This window comes from Canis lupus, chromosome 22, assembly GCF_003254725.2.
Source record: "Canis lupus dingo isolate Sandy chromosome 22, ASM325472v2, whole genome shotgun sequence".
Classification (NCBI taxonomy): Eukaryota; Metazoa; Chordata; class Mammalia; order Carnivora; family Canidae; genus Canis; species Canis lupus.
In genome coordinates, this window is record NC_064264.1 from 47,715,836 (window position 1) to 47,729,174 (window position 13,339).

Below are 13,339 nucleotides of genomic sequence, written 5' to 3' on the forward strand. Positions count from 1 at the left end.
TCTTATAAGGGCACTAATTCCATCATGAGGGCTCCACCCTCATGACTTAATTATCTCCCAAAGACCTCATCTCCAAATATGTCCACAATGGGCCTTAGGGCCTTAACACAGGAATTTGGAGAAGACACAGCAACTTCCATAGCAAAGATTTTGAGCAGAGGAATGTAGAATAATCAGACTTCTATTTTCAAATTCTTATTTTCACTGATGTGTAGGAAAGGGCCTGAAGGAGTCAAGAAGATATGCAGGAAGCGAGCTAAAAGTCTGTTTTCATAGTCATGGTGAAAGACACTGATAGCTTGGACCAAACTTGCATTGGTGGAAACGGGAGTGAAGTGAAACATTTCTAAATATTTAGGTGCCGAAACTGACAAGCTTGAATGATGGATTTCATGTGGTGTTTGGGGAGAGAGGATCAAGAACGACCATCAGGTTTTTGGATATGATACCAATTCTTGAGACCGGAATCATGAAATCAGCAAGTTTACTCATGGCATGTCGCTAGATACGACGGAGATGTAGAAATAGCAATGAGTAGCCATCATTTAGCACACACTGATCCTGGGCCAGCCACTGTATAGATGTTTTAAGTATATTATCTTAATATACTGTGCAATCCTTGCTTTCTGAGGTGGGGAGATCATCTCATCATTAGGGGTTTAATGGTCTGGCAAAATGAACAGTGCAGTGTGCTTTCAAAAGAGATGAACATCAGAGAAGGTGATGTGAAGAGAGAAGGAAGCCCTGACAGAGGAAAGAGGATGCAAGCTAAGGTCTAAAGGTTGAATAAGATTTTGTTAAGTGAAGCTCTTGGGAGTCAGGTCTGGGGATAGACTGCTAGAACCAGGTCTCAGAGAAATAAGCATGACTCCATCAGAAAGTTCACTTAGGAAAACAGTATAGAAGAGGTTGAATAGAAAGAGTGGAGCCAGATTATGAAAATCCTTGAAAGTCTGTAATCTGGATTTTAAAAGAGAAGACCTTGAATATGAAAGGAACATGACTTTACATGACAGGAAAACCTGTCCCGTCACAGGGACATCTTGAACATGGGAAGGCTTGAGTCCCAGAGGCCAACTTACCAGCATTTGTATTATCCAGGTAATAGGTTGGAGTTCTGAACTAGTCCAGAGGAAAAGTCAGTGAGACCTCGTTTCATTGGCGAAGGTCGGAGAATGAGTCAAAGATGACTAAAATTTCAGGAGTGAAATGAAGGGAATGGTAGTCTTGTAGTCTGAATCAGGGAGACCAGAAAGACCAGAAAGAGGAGATTCATAAACCTGTGACTGTCCATTTGCATAATATTATAATATTAGTGTAGTCTAGAATAGTATAATATTTAGTATATGGATAGCTAGAAATAATTGTCTGCCTGTTTGACCACAGAGATTATTTAAATTATCAGTAAAAATTATAGTAGACAAGAGCCTAAAAGTTATATATGATGGATTTACATTGGGATGAAAACTGTTGTAACCATCATTATAAGTATAAAATCCGAGGGGAATAAAGCATGGTAGTCTATTGAAGAAATAGCCTATATGTCATATGATATGTTGCGTTTTTAAACTGCAGTTAGCAAAATCAAAGGAAACCACTACCTTCCACTTCAACTCTTACCTCATTGCAAATGCATTGAGCAGTTGCTGATAAACAATAGTGTGTTGGTTCAAGCTTTCAGATGAATGGGGCTTTGTTCCTGGTTTGGTATAGTCATGGAGTCATGACACTTCATTTTTTATTTTTTTTATTTTTATTTTTTTGACACTTCATTTTTTTAAATTCAAAAGTGTAAGGAAAATGCATGCTTTTTGTGTTTTCCAAATGCCATATGGGTTTTTTTTCAGAGCATGCAGCAGTACTGTTGACTGGGGAAAAAATAAATAAATAACCCACACTAACCTTTCCATTTCTCTTTTCCTTTTTTATCTCAGGGAACTTCGGCACCTCTAGACAACCTTTGGGGAGCGGCACCTGACGGTGCCCCTTGGATCCATGTGCCGTGTGCGTTGTGCTGTGAATACCTCCCTGTAGTCACTGCTTCATTAGTGACAGTATGGACCAATGCACAGTATTTATCAAATGGTACCTGAGGTCCCTTAGGATTAGAGGGAAGCACACCTAATCCTCTCAGGGGTGCCTGCCAACAGGACAAAAGGGTAATGTGTGCATATCGGATGCATTGTTCAGAGTTCCCTAACTGAAGACCCCAGCGGTGGAAAAACTTAGCTGAAAGCTGTGCGGGCTACAGCAATTAACCACTGCAGTAACAGATGTTCTACAGGGAAACCGTGTGCGAGGGGGTTAAGCATGTTTTGATTTTGAATATGCACTTGGGCTAACACATCCTTCCCCCTAATGGAAATCATCTGGAGGATGCTCTGGAAGGCATTCCTTCCCACGGCCGACGTGGAATTGTTTCTCCTTGAAAAACAAATACATGCTTTGTCGACTGGGAGAATGACTTGGGTTTCCTGTGCAACCTGGCTCTCTCTTGAATCTGCGGAGTTGGTCTTTTCCAAAGTATTTACGGTGCAGCCGCAAGCAAGCTTAGGGCTGGCTGTCTTCAAGGGTGTTTTCTCCAGCTACCCCTCTCTCGGCTCTGCCAATTATGTGCCACTTTGTCTTGGTGCTATGATTGCTTTCTTCTGAGAGGGAAATTCCTCTTTCATCAGTATGGATGCACTGTTTTCACACACTGCAAGCGCCGTGTTGCTGTGTCAGTCATCCTATGAGGACCAGTTTCGGAGGAGCAGGGCTGACGAGCTGGCTGCGGATTGGCGGCCCAGCGCTGGGAGGGCCCTGCCGGGAGGAAGGGCTGCAGCTTACAGCAACAGAGTTTAGACTGTCTTTGCTTCATCATCTGAAGGCAAAATTTTCCAGATACGGCAGACGGCTCGCAGAGTACAATACACAGGGAATGAGGACTATTTACATGGAAATTTCTTCCTCATGATGCAGCGGAGAAGCCTCGGCCGCCTGATTCTTCCAGATGTTCCCGGGGTTACTGTAAAAGGGAAAAAGAGGGACAGCTAAACAGGGTAAGAGAATCACCCCCCCCCCCTTTTTTTGAATGTTTAAAGAGTTTGCTGCAGTATGCTGCATTCCATGTGTGTTGCTCAGGGAAGCCAGGGAAACCGGATTCCACTAATTCAAATGTAATACTTGCAGGGGACTCTGGAGTTTTACGTAACATTCGGATTTGGGGAAAAAGAAATGGCAAAGCTTGACTCTATGCCGCCTGTCTGGGGGTGAGGCATAAAACGAGTTTTTATTCGGAGAATAGATCTGTTTATCATTCCAAAGAACCATTTGAATTCTGGGGAGCGAGCTTATTTTCTTGCTATCGAAAATTTTCACACTGCCGTAGTTAACTCCCGAATAAATAAAGTTTACGTGGACCCTGTTCTTTGAAAGGGGGCTTGTAATTAAGAAGAAAAAGAAAACTTCGTGGCCGATAATCATCGGTCGGGTGTTCGGCTGAAAATACGTCTCTTTATTAGAAATTAGGGAGCTACCTCGCTCTGTAATGCCAGGGCTTTGAGTTTCCAAAGCACATTTTTTAACAAGCTAGCGAGAAGAGGTAGCTTTCTGACAAGTTTTCGATACTGTAGTTCAATGTTTACATTTCTTTTTCTGGCATGTCTGAGCCTTTGTTTCCAGCTTAAAAGTGGAACCATTATATTCAAAAGTAAAGCTAGGTTAATAATGCTTACTGCAATTATCTGATCTTTATGCATTTTTAATGAGAACACACAGCCAGCAGAATAATTTAATGAGGGCAGGCTAGCTTTTAAGGCTGTGTCTTCGCTATGCCGAACCATATCAACTTTCTTGCCGAGAAGCAGCAGGGAGAAATGATGGAGATTTATTTTTAACACACTTGGCCCAAGAGAAGGAAATGATATATTTGTTAAAGAATTCTTTCTGCCCTTTTCCGTTTTAAATTTCTGCCAGGCATGAGGAAACTGTGCTTTTTTGTTAGGCCTCGGAAGCATGTGTTTACAATAAATGTGTAACATTTTTAGAATAGTTAGCAAGCACTGAAGCGAAGAAAAAAAAAATCTGACTTGCCTAACCACTACCACCGCGAATGTTCTTCAGGAAACATCACTGTCCTTTTAAGAGACAAAGGTTAAGTGGGAAGATGTTTGTGGATCTGTTAATACATGAATCTGGGGGGCTGATAAAGTAAAAAAAAAAAGAGAGAGAGAGAGAGAGAGAGGAGGGCATGCTTATAATCTGTAAATAAGATGAAGTTTCTCCGGCTATCCTGACGGTTTTGTGAGGGCCAGTTCAAATATTCATTTAAGGAAGGGCAATGCCACGTAGATTCTTCTAGACCTACTGTTTTTACTTTCAAGGAGAAGTGCAGGACACTAGCCCAGAACTTCTGACGTCATCCCCCAACTATTTCTGCTGTGTGTTCTTTTATTCAGGCTTGTGGAGAGGAATATTGCTTTATGTCCTGGCCAGGAACATTCTGACTCTCACTTGGCAAGTCTTGAGTTATGTCTTCATATTTTAGCCTGGCCTTTCTAAACCCTAAAGCAATCTCCAGCATAAATAGGGCATCTTCTCCTACCTGCCTCACGTCGGGCGGGTCCGAGCAGGTTCTCTGCAGGGTTCTGGCTGTGCTGGCAAGAAGCCCTGGGGAGCAGAGCAGGGCTTTGCTTCTGGCCCAACTCCCCCTGGCACAGCCCAGCGCGGCCACCTGGGTGGACAGTGCCTGTGGCCTCCTTCCCAGTTCCCCTAGAGCCACTATTTAGGACCAAGGTTAGGCCACCAACTTCGTGGCTGGTCGTGGTGGCAGGAACAGCTGCTTTTCCATAAAGAGCACCATGTCCTAGTGCAGATGGGCTGAAGGAAGGAAAGTCCAATACTGCAGGCTGATAATCCATGTCACAGGTGGTAACCATGGTCATAGAGATCAGGCGGAGGTTAGTTCTTAATACAGGGCCTTTTAAGAGAGAATTTCCATCAGAACAGATTGGAGTTCTGGGGAGTTCCTGGTTCTAGTTGACATTTCCTTTCGTGCTGCCTGTGTAGCCTTAATAAGCCAGCATACACCTCAGTTTTTCTTTCTCCTGATAGAACTGAGTAATACTTGCTACACTTTCTCTCATCATGCTAGCATTTTGAGAGGCCTTGACCTTGTACCAAAAAAAAAAAAAAAAAAAAAAAAAGTCGTTTGTCTCTTGCTACAATGAGCTATTTAAAGTACAAAGGGTGAAAACCTCTGTATTAACGAAACTGTTGGCAAATGCCTCAGGGTATTAAGATAGTCGTATTTCCAGAACCCTTCACTCTACTTCGTGCTCATGTCAATTTTCTAGGGATATTTATTCTTAGACCAACAAATAAAATTTCCGAGGAAATCAGAGCGTCGGTGCTTGCATTTTCTCCATCGATCTGGTATAGTATACTAGAAGCTGTGCCAACCAGCATATTTCAGACACAGGCCTTGTAGTGCCCAAAGCGTTTCGTGCTATTTTTGCTGTGACTTTGCATTACATTTGTGAAAGTGGAATGAATAAGAGAGAAAATAAGAGGAGGATATGCTTGCAAAATATACCGGTTATGTAGCTTTACTGGTTAACAGCCTGCCTCCTCTCTGCTAGTTGTTTTAATTTGCTGTTGCTATGGTGAAAACAAATCAATATCACATGGCGACCAGCCAGTCCCGCGCTCAGGGAGCGCCATCGAGATTCAAGATCAAGTACTCAAGATTCCGAGCAAGAACTGGGAGACGAGCGTTTAGATTTGAGTTTAAGAGAATTCCTGATGCCTCAGTCTTGCAGGCATTCCCGCTCCCTCTCTTCCCGCACTTTCTTACCCATAACAAGAGAAGATGGAGAAGAAGGCATCGGGATTTGTTTACATTTTCCAAAATGACGAAACCTATCCGCGCAGAAGTAGGTTGGCAACGTTGCAAGGGGTAAAGGATTCTGAGTAATGAAAGGTGGTAGAGCTGTGGGGCATGTTGGTCGTTGAAGACATAGTTTGGGGGCCTTTAGTATCTCCAGGTTCAGGGTCAGAAACAATTACTGCTGTCCTGTCAGGCCGAGAAATCTGGCAGCTCCAGGGAGCAGGTGGGCGGTGGGGGCGAGGGCCTTGGCAGGAAGGTGCGGGGTGTAAGCTCTCCAGGCCAGCCAGGAGCAAAGTCGGGGAGCCGTAGGTCGAGTCAAGTCAGGCGAGCTCCGGAACCCCAGGGGCAGAGCAGCCAGGGTTAAGGGCCCTCAGCTCCTTGCACAAAGCTGGCCAGCAGGCCTAGCAAGGAAAGAGAGGAAGGGGCTTTGAAGGGAAGCCAAGGGGTCACGCCCCCAGGCAGCCTCTCTGGACCGGTCAACTGCATCTCAGCTGCATCGGATGGGCAGGGATCTCTGGCCCTGGGGAGCTGGGAACTTGGTATTTCACACTTCGGGTTTCTCTCGGAGGAACAAGGCAGGAAGACTTAGCTGGGCTTTGTAAATTAGTTGCAATACTGTGTTTTCCTCGTGTCTTTTTTTTTTTTTTCTGTTCTTTCTTTCTCTTTCTTTTCTTTTTTTCTTTTGCTTTTCCTTAGGTCAGTTTTTTCTTATGTTTTGTTTTTTTAATGTGCACAAACTGTTAGTTGCAGCTGTGGTAATATTCATTGTAAGGAGTCTAAGGTGGCGTCATGGCTGGGTCTGCATCAGGCCTCCAACTGCTCTGCATTGTTTAGCTCGGGCTAGTCCCGCCTCTTGCTGAGAGTGAAAACAGGTGTGAAAGGTAAAGCCCTAGGCTTTCTTTTGTGAACCTGAGCCACAGGCCCGTGGACAAACTTTCAGTAGGCCTGCTCCCCTCGACATGGCAGGAACGCCTGCTCATAAAAGTGGACCTACTGACTTACCTTAGGGCTCTGACAAAGAATGCATTGTCTAGGAGATGCTAGGTCAGGATATTCTATCAATCAGTCAACAAGTGTTTATTAAACACCTCTTGGGTTCTCTGGCTTTTGCTATTTGGTTAGAACGAGTCAATGACCTAATACCCGACTTAGTGTATGTGCAAAATAAGGGGGCAGAAAGAAATGATGCAAAGTTGTACGTTGTAAAGACTTTTATAGTAAATTTATTGGCTAACATTAATTTCGCATGAAGTATCAGGCATTCATTGTAGGTTTCAGACAGTTCTTGGTGTTCAGGGGGAGAATGAGGGAAGGAATTTTGAGTTTTAAATGTCTATATGTACTTTCTTCACCTCTGTTATGCTTCTCAGCATAAATGCTGTTTAAATAACATACAGAGATGTAAGAGGAACAACAGACAAATGAGAGTGCTCTGAAAAATCCCAAATATGAGACTGCTGAGAGCAATCGCCCAGTCTCAGCCAGCCGAGATTCAGCCCCGAAGTGATTGGGGAACATGGATGCGTCATCTAAAAAGCCTTAAACACCAGTCACCAAAAGGAAATACTAGACCCTCTCCCACACTCCTGAGCCTCGGGTAACTGGGGAGCCCCTGATGCAATTATCTTGCCATTCCCAATCCCAGCAAGGAAACCTGATTCTCGACCCTGGAGGTTTAAACGTCCCCCTACCTAACTACCCCCCCGCCAAAAAAAAAAAGTTACTTAAAAAAAAATATATATATATACATAAATATATATGTATATATATTTCTCCCTTTAAACATAAACTTTTTGCTTTGTTTTTTTAAACATTTTATTCACTTATTTGAGAGAGAGAGTGAGAGAGGGAACAAGGACACAAACCAGGGGGAGCGGCAGAGGGAGAAGAGGAAACAGACTCCTCAATGAGCAGGGAGCACGATGCAGGGCTCGATCCTAGGACCCCGGATTCATGACTTGAGCTGAAGGCAGACACTGAGCCATCCAGGTTCCCTCCCCGCCCCCCCCCTTTTTAAAATTCTAACATCTCTATGTATTTTCTGAGTGTAGACAAGCTGCAAGGTTAGGGACCCAGTTTGGGGAGCGCTGAGAGGGCAGACCAGGATGTAAATGAGCCTAAAGAAGTCTTTTTAGTTATGAGTCTTGGCAGGCAGATGGGCAGTTCTAAGGTTTATGAGCATCTTTGTGAGCTGGCTGCTGTGAGAGCTTTGGGGGTGGTGAGCCCCCCTCAGAGGACGGAGAGGAGCCAGGAAACACCCAGCGCGGCAGGTCCTAGGTCTAAAGCATTTGCAATCCACAATCGCTGGGGAACAAGATACTTACAAACAAGATAAGAATAGGTCAGCACACAAATGTCTTCAGAAGGATAATTAACATATGTATAGTTTCTTACACTTGACAAAGGGCTTTCACAGACATTATCTCAATTAACAGTTCAAAAAGAGGGTTTAAAAACCAGGAGCCTAAATTCAGAGCACTAGGTAAAGCTCCTGAAGAGAGGAGTTATACCCTGGATTAAAAACAAAACAAAACAAAAAAAACAAACACAAAAACACACACACACACACAAAAATAAAAATAAAAACCCCCCAAAACAAAAAAAACTTTTATTCATTTTTATTTTTACTTATTTTGTTAAAGATTTTATTTATCTATTCATGAGACACAGAGAGAGAGGCAGAGACATAGGCAGATTTAGGACCCCTGGATCACGACCTGTGCCAAAGGCAGATGCTCAGCCACTGAACCATCCAGGTGCCCTATTCATTTTTATTTTGTCTGTGGTTAGACGACTTGAATTTTGAAGATCAGGAAAAACTTCTAAGTGTCCCTGTTACATGTATGCATGTCACTGTCTCCTGTCCCCACAACCCCTTATAACTAGTACTGTAGGCAGTTTAGTTGCCAGGCAGAGCAAGAAGAGAGGTTGATTGGCTTTGCTTTCTCAGCTTGACTGCTCAGAAGGCATCAGGGGACAAAAGCTATACTGGCTTCCTGCTTCAACCTAGCGACGCAGTAGTAGCAAGGTGAGTTTGGTTATGGATGGCAAGGAGGTGCTTCTAGAACATAAAGTTTATTAATGGTTGCAAATGGCCTGTAGAGCTGGGAAAAACCAAAGTCAAGAATGAAACCAAAATTCAAAGTACTGCATTTGCCCATGAGAGCATCTCATTGAGTCCTCCTATGCCTGTAGGAGGTCAATTATTTTTAGAAATCTCAGATATACCTGATATAGTTTACATTATAATGCAAAAATGCCGAGTGTAATAATAATAGTAATGTCTTACGTTAAATCATTCAGCATAAATCATTTCCGTTTTTATCATCTCTTTAATAGTCATGAAATCCCCCTTTTGTCCCCATTTTATGAGTTAAACAAAAACTGAACTTGAGTGAAGTTAAGCAATGTGTTAAAAAAATTTTTCAGTAGCCAAAAAGTAGAAAAGCTAGTCCTCAAAGCTATAGGAATCTGTGCACATGACATTCAATGAGATAAAGCAATCTTTAAATGAAATCACCCTGTAGTGTGAGTTGAAGTTTTCTTGTAATGGATGTTGCATAGTGGATAGAGCCCAACCCAAGCAATTTGGGAAAGACACTAATGTTTTTAATTAAGATATTGAATTATTTTAAAAATCTATAAAATTTCTGGCATCCTAGATGTAAGCTTCAATTAATCAACTAAATAGTATTGGTGAAGCGTATATTCTATCAATGATTTACTGCTTGTAAATTTAAATTCTCTGGTAGTTCAGGAAAATAGAACTCTGTTTAGGCTGGGGTAGTAGATAACTTTATAGAGGAAGAGATGCTTCCTGTAGCTCTGAAAGGATATATTTTGTCCAATCAGTGGTTCTAAAGTGGAATGTCTATACCCCAGGCCTAGGTAGGACAAGATTATTCACTAGGTGAGGAATAGCTGAACTTGCATCTTATACATTATTTAGCTCATCCTTTTATTTTTTTTTATTTTTTTTAGCTCATCCTTTTAAAATGTCAATTTTCTTTTTTTTATTTTTTATTTATTTAGGATAGTCACAGAGAGAGAGAGAGAGAGAGAGAGAGAGAGGCAGAGACATAGGCAGAGGGAGAAGCAGGCTCCATGTACCGGGAGCCCGATGTGGGATTCGATCCCGGGTCTCCAGGATCGCGCCCTGGGCCAAAGGCAGGCGCTAAACCGCTGCGCCACCCAGGGATCCCTAAAATGTCAATTTTCATATGTGTTTGTATGTATATAGCATATTAGTAATTGTTATGCAAGTATAACATTTATAAATAAGTAACAACCTTACAACCGTTGTTCCTGCTCAAAAGTATTTTTATTTTTTTTATTTTTTTTATTTTTGATTTTTTAAATTTATTTATGATAGTCACACACACACACAGAGAGAGAGAGAGAGAGAGAGGCAGAGACATAGGCAGAGGGAGAAGCAGGCTCCATGCACCGGGAGCCCGATGTGGGATTCGATCCTGGGTCTCCAGGATCGCGCCCTGGGCCAAAGGCAGGCGCCAAACTGCTGCGCCACCCAGGGATCCCAAAAGTATTTTTCTGATATGGGGATATGTTCAAAAAAGTTGGGAGAGGACAGTAGTCAAAATCAGAGAGGGGAAGGTCATCTCCAGAGGGAGGAACAGCATGAGGCGATGTAGAGGACAGTGTGGAAACTTGTCCTTGGAGGACAAAGATGAAATGTTGGGGAGCAGTGGGATATAGGTTTACTGGGAAAATCAGAATATGGAAGGTCTGAAGAGATATAAGGAAGGGTTTAATTTTGTTACTGATAACATCACATCTAATGCTTTAAAAGTGCACAATTATGACTTGTAAGATAGGGTTAGAGGTTTGGCAAAAAAACAAAAAAAACCCCCAAAAACTTTGGTAATATTCTAAGTTTGATGTGGGAAAGAGTTGAATTGGAAGAGCAGTGAGAAGATGGAGGGAGAAAGGGCAAATTCAAAAGGTGTCCTGAAGGGAAAGTAAGAGAAGATACTGAGAGCTTAGAAAAGCCAAAAGGACCCTGGAGTTTCTAAAGGAGAAATATCGACAGAACCCTAAGAGAAAATTGGGGTAGATAGAAAAAAGGGACCAACCAATAGGAATGCAGTGGAGAAATGGAAGGAGGTGATGAATTTTGGGTTCTGGTCATGGTGCTTTAGCTAATTATGGGTCATCCAAATGGGCTATCCCGTAGACATTTGACAATGTGGGAATGGACAACAGCTTAGATGCAAGGTTTCAGATGTAAATCGAGGCATACCTGTGTTGAAATCATAATTGAGACCATGGATGCTCGCAACCTCCAGGGCAAAGGGACCATAACTGGAGACAGGCAGATGATCAAGGATGTGCTCTGGGGAGGACTGCCAGAGGCCTAGAAGAGAATAGGAGCTGGCAAAGAATCAAGAATATAAATACCCACAAAGGAGCAAAATTGTTAACCAAAAAATGAATACCAAGTCTTAACACCATGCCTCAGCCTGTGGTTCCATGGGATGACAGTGTAGCCTCCCACAATGCATTATCCTACTGTACGTGGTTTACCCTCTCTGGCAGGAGTGCTCAAGCCATGGCCCTTTTGAAGGCAAATATTGGTTCACTGTCGTGGTGAGAGTCACAGAATGTTGGGTGGAGGGGGCTGCCTGGGTAGTTCAGTCAATTAAGCATCAGACTCTTAGTTTTTGGCTCAGGTCATGATCTCAGGGACCAAGCCCGCACCCCCCCTCCCCCCGCTCTGCATTCAGTGCAGTCTGCTTGTCCCTTTTCCTCTGTTCCTCCCCCAACCCCCAATCTCTCTCTCTCTCTCTCTCTCTCTCAAATAAACAAACCTTTTTAAAAAAGGAATATTGGATGGATAAGGAAATCTTTGTAGCTGTATTTATATACAATTGACTTTTTAAAAAGTAGATTTTCAGTGATAACCACAATTTATTGTGTTTTAACACTTCAAATCAGCAGTTATCAAGACTTCAGCATCTGTATCTTGAAATACACATTTGGGGGGGGGGGTGTTACTGGTTAGAATGGGAATTCCAGAGTGGTTGGAGATTTCCCTGGACACCAGTCATCCTAGTCTCACAGCCCCAGAAGTCCATTTATTCTTGAATCCTGCAGGTCTCTACTGAACCAGCCATAAGGACTGCTCAAGAAAATGAGAAAGCCCTCAAAGTGGGCAAATGGTGGTTGTCCTCACACCAGCTACCTACAGCGTGTAAACCACAGAGCCCTTCTCAAATTTCCAGATGCACAGGGAATCACCTGGGATCTTATTAAAAATGTAGATTCTGATTCTGTAGGTGGGGAGGGCGGCCTGAGATTGTGTATTTCTAACGAGCTCCCTGATGATGAACACCCTGTTCATCCACAAGGCTCTAGAACACGATGGTAGCTTTGCTGGCATAAATGTAGATGGCAGCAGACCACTGGGTCTAGCACAGTTTTAAAGGGGGGCTCCATAGGACTGGAGGCCAGGACCTACATCTTTGACACACTAAGACTTTCCAGGCTTCCCAGGCTCAGAGTGGGGCGAAATTGAACTGACTTGAGCCTTGCCCCAAAGCCTCTGTGGTCCAGGACGAAGGGCGGGGACTTGAGTGGTTTCCTGCGCTTCTGTGGCTATGGGGGGGGGGGGTCCTTGGATGTCTCCCCATGCTCGTGATGGCTGCCTTCTCTCTGGACAGAGACTCTGTTTCCCTGAGAGAATTGCTCACCGTCTCCAGGGACGGCTAGTGAGTTTATTTACATGTTTGTTCTGGAAATGCTTTTCTCCTATGAAATCTATGTGTTCAAAAGCAACCTTAGACTCTTTTTCCTCTGGACAGTGGCCAGGACAGGGGCCTGGGAGTCTCGCGTGGGCCCCTCTAGTCCTCATGCCCTCAGTGCGTCAGTTCAGGGAACACCGACAAGCTCCTCGTCTCCCTCGATGGTGCAGATAATGCCGTTCCCCCCTCATTTTCTCCAAAGAGTTGCAAAGAGTAGAGAGGAAAGGGAATATGCAGTTAAAATCGCATTTGTTTAAAAATCCTAGTTTTGGGCAGTCTGGGTGGCTCAGTGGTTCAGCGCCTGCCTTCGGCCCAGGGCGTGATCCTGGAGGCCCGGGATCGAGTCCCACGTCGGGCTCCCTGCATGGAGCCTGCTTCTCCCTCTGCCTGTGTCTCTGCCTCTCTCTGTCTGTGTGTCTCTCCTGAATAAATAAATAAAATCTTAAAAAAATAAATAAATAAAAAATAAAAATCCTAGTTTTCACGTTTTGTGATACCAATGAAGATAATTTTAGAAGCGATAGCCCTCTAAGGTGGTAAGTTAAGGGAAATGTCCAGGCCTGACTGTGGACAGTTTTATATGTCACTACAAGTTTTCCTCCTTGTTTTGTGTCCATCTGTGTTCCTTCCTCGAGCGTTTCATTTTCCTGTGTGTCCCACATGTGGCTTTTCTCCTGGGCCAGAAGTTTCGCTAAACTGATTGAGAGGA

At 43.5% G+C, this 13,339-nt stretch overlaps 1 protein-coding gene across 8 annotated transcripts in view; it reads left to right on the forward strand.

The window, feature by feature from the left end:
• The first annotated feature begins 2,638 nt into the window (after positions 1-2,638).
• MBNL2 (muscleblind like splicing regulator 2) overlaps positions 2,639-13,339 on the forward strand; it is a 161,861-nt gene continuing 151,160 nt past the window's right edge. The window contains exon 1 of one of the 8 annotated variants that reach the window (XM_025441062.3): positions 2,639-3,041. The gene's annotated coding sequence lies outside the window, so the exon portion shown is untranslated. The remainder of the gene's footprint in view (positions 3,042-13,339) is intronic. The other 7 variants (XM_025441060.3, XM_025441064.3, XM_025441063.3 and 4 more) reach the window with 7 other exon arrangements.